General features: G+C 31.5%; 2 non-coding genes across 2 annotated transcripts; one reads left to right on the top strand and one right to left on the bottom strand.

Moving 5' to 3' along the window:
• Positions 1–2,404: 2,404 nt before the first annotated feature.
• LOC134371254 (U2 spliceosomal RNA) lies at positions 2,405–2,596 on the top strand. The gene has a single exon (XR_010022712.1). It is a non-coding gene; the product is annotated as a U2 spliceosomal RNA (small nuclear RNA).
• On the bottom strand, positions 2,553–2,736 carry LOC134371441 (U2 spliceosomal RNA). The gene has a single exon (XR_010022856.1). It is a non-coding gene; the product is annotated as a U2 spliceosomal RNA (small nuclear RNA).
• Between the last annotated feature and the right edge of the window lie 2,634 nt (positions 2,737–5,370).

Below are 5,370 nucleotides of genomic sequence, written 5' to 3'. Positions count from 1 at the left end.
CACCAACATTCCCATTGGCATTCGAGTATGAAAAAAAATATTTTTGCACTTTTTACTTTGCACTTTTTTTTTTACTTTTTAATTTATGTTTAAATAATTTTTATTTAAGTGAACTTTAAATGTTTTCATCTCCATTTTCATAGCTTTTTGTATTCAGTATTTAATAATCTATGGCTTAAGAATATATTTTGAGAACGTTCAAGGAGGTACAAATACATGTCATTTTCACAATAGAAAAAGAACCTCTTTTTGTTTGTTTCTTTTTGTGTTCAAGACATTGAATGCGTAATATTATTCTTTCATAATTATAAAAATGATATTGGTAAAAGGATCTCAGCCAGTAAAATTTATTGTACCAAAATTTTTTTTAATAAATAGAATAATGACTTGTACATGGGAGCAATGGGCTTTCCACTTGAAATCAAATTGAGATAAAATTTAATAAAATACTAACAAATTCAAGTAAATTTGACTTTTTAAAAAAGATATTTCCCTTTTTTCTGAACTTTGATGTTGGAAAGTTACTAGTGAGTTTGGGACCTCTGAATCTCTCAAACCATTCACTTTGTTGAAATTATATTTTCCCATCTGAAAGTGCTTTTCTTATCAACACTGCTAAAATAACTTAGAAATGTCTTCTTTACTAAGAAATCATGATCAACAATTATTGGGATGAATAGGTGGGAGGCTGTCCTATCAATCGCCAAGTTCTGGAATGTTCTGGCACAGTAGAGACAATATTAGTATAAGGTTAGTGCTTACATGAACTATCTTAGGTGTAAATATTGACTTGGTAACTATTAGTAATGAATGTTAATTAAAATCATGGAGTGATTGAGACTCAGGGAGAGTAGAGATAGTAGACAGAAAGTCTAAGACAAAATTTACGTTCCATAAATCAGTAAAATAGAAAAAAATTCAGAAACAAGAAGAATTTTTTGATATAATCAAAATTACATGAAGAATTATTATTATTGCCTACATCGTGGTTTCGTTACTGTGAGAATGTCATAAAGTAACAAGAAGCTGAGGAAAACAGAAAGAAGAGTCTCCAAAATTAAAGATAGCATAAACAGGAATTTGAGAAAAAGGAGAGCAAAATGTTGAGCAGAAACAAAATAAAAATTGTCAGTATGAATTATTTTTATGTGGGAGATCATTTGGGGATTTTGTAAACTTAAAAGATAAAATAGAGAAAATACATTTTCATAGCAGCAGAAGAACCTCAATGATAGAAAAGTAGGGCCTGAATTTAAGGGTGATATAATATTTAAAAGGTTGATGTTGTAGAGCAGACGTCACTGGATAAAATTTTAAGTCCAATATGCTTTCTAATATGGTTATTGGACTTAATGACCAAATATTTCAAATATGCTTATTATATGAAATTTAAATATAATCCTCCCTAATAACCAGATATTGTGCTAAAACCACAACTTTTTTGAAAGATTTTGAATAGTAGGAAAGAGATGATTTTATTCACCCTTAAAAAAATCTATTTCTTTTGCTAACCGTGCTTTTATTGTAAGTGTTGCTAACAAGCAGTGAAACTTTCCCAATTAGTTTAGAAAGTAATTTAATCACCACCACCCTACCAGTAGCAGTCTTAGTGATCAAATAAGTACTGGTCACTAAAGTCAATTAATCCCACTCTGAAAGCTCTGTCTGCTGCTACAAAATGATGCATTAGAGATGGCCACTTGGAGAGACCAGGTAGGAGACAGAGGCATGCAACTGTGTAAGGATGTCTCCTCACTGAATATAAAGTTTAAACCTGCCTTTCCAAACTTAGTTCCTCTCTCTCTCTCTCTCTCCCTTTTTTCACGTTATTTCTATCCAGAGCAGCAGGGCTGAGCAAGCTGCTGCTGTGAATGTTTGTTTCTGCAGAATTGCACACCTGATTGGCACGTCTTGATTCTAGTAATTTGCCTCAGTGCACTATGTTGCTACTCATGGAGGTAACCTTGACCAGAGCTCCGGAATCTTAGTAGACACAGATTTACTGGCTCATTCTCACCCCAGCTATCTATGAGGTGTTTCTGAAAGAAGACACTGAAACTGAGTTGTTTTCTTTAACCCTTTTCATTGTGTTTATTTCACATACAACAGAGATATTTCACATACAACGGTAAACAAAAGTATATAGTACAACAACTTATCACAAACGACTGTGTTATCACTGCCTAGATTAAGAAATAGATCATTGCTTGAGACTTAGATATCAAATCTTTATGCCCACTCCCAGTAACCACTTATTGACAGTTAAGGTATCGGAATTTCATGTCTTGATTTCTTTAATATTTTATCAGTTGAGCATAAAACCCCCCAAACTGTTTAATTTAATGAAATATTTATATCATAATACATTATATAAATTATCGTTATATTTCTTTGTTTATTTTTCATAGCTTCTACCCAAGATCAAGCGCAGTATTTGTGCTCACCAGTGTAATACCTGGTACACCCCTCATTTGAGGACAAAGTAGTAAGTGGGTTTTGGGAGCAGGGAGATGAAGTGAGAGCTTGCTCCAGTGGCACTCAGGGCAGTAACTGATGGTTACCCCCAAGGGAACAACACCAGATGACTGCATGTAGTGAATAAAGCAAGCTCCACACTTTATCTTCCTGTACCAAAAATCCACTTACTATTGCACCCTTAAATAGAGGACATATCAGACATTAAACTAATAAAAGCAGATACTACACTTGATCTTAGCTGAAAGACCAAGAAGCAATTTTAATGTGGTATTTGTAAGACTCAGACATATTGTTCAGTGTAGGTATATTTCTTTCATTTTCATTGATGTACAGTATTTTATTATTTGCATATGTCATTATTTAATTTATCCAAATATCCTACATAATGCTGCTATGAAAATTCTTGTACATCTCTTGCACATATTCCTTTGGGCTATATAGCTAGGAATATAATTGCTGAGATACTGAGTATGCATACATATTGAGGAGATAGGACCAAATTAATTCTTAAAGTAACTCTCTATGCTGCAGTGTAGGAGAACCCACAATGTTCTACAACTTTGTCAACACTCGGAGTTGTCAGCCCTTTCACTCGTAACAGGTCTAGAGTTCTACATGAGTGATGAGAGGGGTATCTCACCATGGCTTAATATTCATTTTCCTGAATATCAAAGAGGTTGGTAAATTTTTCAGACTTTTATTTGACACTTGGATATCTTACTCAAACTTCTTGCTTATTTTTCTTTTGGGTTATTTTGTCCATTTCTTATTGATTAGCAGAAGTTCTTAATATGTTCTGGACATCAGTCCTTTTTCTACTGATGTATTTAAAATATTTTTCCCACTCTGTGAATTGCTTTTTCATCCTTTTAATAGCATCTTTTGAAAATAAGTTCTTAAATTTAATGTCCAATTAACGAATATTTTCCTTTATGCTTAATGTGTCCTATCCGAGAAATATTACCCCACTCCACTGTTAAGATATTCTCCTATATTATCTACATTGTCTATGTGTGATAGTAAGCCCTGATGTCTGATAAAACAAGTTCTCTCCCTCTGCTCTTCTTCAAGGCAGAGAATGACAGCTCTTATTAGCATTTCACATTTTCATGTAAATTTTAGTGTTGGCTCATCATGTTCTACAAAAACTCCTGTTGTGATTTTGATGGGATTGCAGTGAATGTAAAGTTTAGGAAGAGTTAAAATCTTTACCTAGTGGGTCTTTCACTCCATAAACATGTTATACACATCAATATTCTTAAATTTTCTTTAATTTCTCTTAATAAATATTTTGCAGATTCTTGCAGGGAAGTATTGCACACTGTCTATTAGATTTATTACTTAACAAAATTTGATGCTATTTTAAATGACATTGTTTTCAAATTTAATTTCCTGTTTGATGTAGCTATAAAGAAATGTAATTGATTTTCATACTTTGACTTGCATCCAGAAACTTGTTAAATGCTTTATTGATTTTAATACTTTATTTGTACTTTTTTGTTTCATCTATATATTATCATATATGAATCATGAGGATTTTATTTCTTCCTTTTTGATCTACATTCCTTTATTTCTTTTTCCTGATTTACTATACTGTTAAGTCCTCCAATAAAATGTTGAAGAGGCATGATAACAGCCACCTATGTCTCCATTTAAAATGGAAAGCTTTAAAAATGTCAAGAATAAGCATTATTTTTGCTTTGGGACTTTTTTTGTGTGTGACACATACATTTATCAGACAGAGACTATTCCATTCCTTTTATTCTAAAATTTCTTAAAATCATGAATAAATACTGAATGTTATCAAACCCTCTTTTGCAACATTTTTGAGATGATAATATGATTTTTCTTATTTTTCTTGTTAATATGTTACATTAAACTAATTGATTTTCCAATGTTAAACTGACCTTGCATTACTGGATTAAAACCAACCCACTTATGATGCATTACCCTTTTTTACATATTGCTAAATTAAGTTTGCTAATATTTGTACTAGGATTTTGAACCCAAAATCCTATTTTAAGTTTATATTTAAGATAAGTTGCCCTCTACTGAAGTGTCATGTACTGATAATATGAATTGGGAACCACTGGTCTTTCATTTATTATTTTTTTTATTTTTTTGCCATATTATACAAACATTGGCAAGACAATTTAGTCATTGCTTAAATATTTGGAAGTGTTCACCAATGCTGGCATCTAGGTCTAGATTTTTGTTTTGTATTGCTTTTTGATGTATTCTTTAAATTGTAAAAAAATTGTTTATAGAAAGGCTTTTAACTAGGTATTAAATTTAGTTAATATTTACAGTATTGTTTAAATTTCCATTTTTTCTGTGTTTACTATATAGTTACATTAATATTGTTTTCAAAATTGTTCATTTCCCCCTCTTATCTTAATGTCTCTAAGGATTTTTAGAGTTGTTGAGTTTTATTCTTGATATTGGCCATTTGGGCATTCTCTCTTTCTCTCTCTCTTAGACTTTGTTAAGGTTATTGATCTTTAGGCTATTCTTTAATCTTTCTATTTGATGAATTCTGTTTTTGTCTTAATTCTTTTAGTTTTAATTTTAAATTACTGTCCTATAACTTCTTAATAAGGATGCTTTGTTCAGTGATTTTCAGTCTTTCTTCTTTTTGAATATAAATAAAGTCAAAAATTCTATCTAAGGAAAGATTTTGCTGCCTCCCACAGGTTATGATATGTCAGTTTGATTAATATTCAGGTCAAAATATTGAGATGATTAATTTCACGTGTCAGCTTGACTGGGCTAAAGGATGCCCAACTAGCAGGTAAATGTTTTTCTAGGTGTTTCTGTGAGGGTGTTTCTGGAAGAGACCAGCATTTGAATAGATAGATAAACTGAGTAAAGAAGATAATCCTTACCAATGTG

This window comes from Cynocephalus volans, chromosome 2, assembly GCF_027409185.1.
Source record: "Cynocephalus volans isolate mCynVol1 chromosome 2, mCynVol1.pri, whole genome shotgun sequence".
NCBI classification, from domain to species: Eukaryota; Metazoa; Chordata; class Mammalia; order Dermoptera; family Cynocephalidae; genus Cynocephalus; species Cynocephalus volans.
Note: the sequence above shows the minus strand (reverse complement) of the source record. Positions and strands in the feature narration are given on the sequence as shown.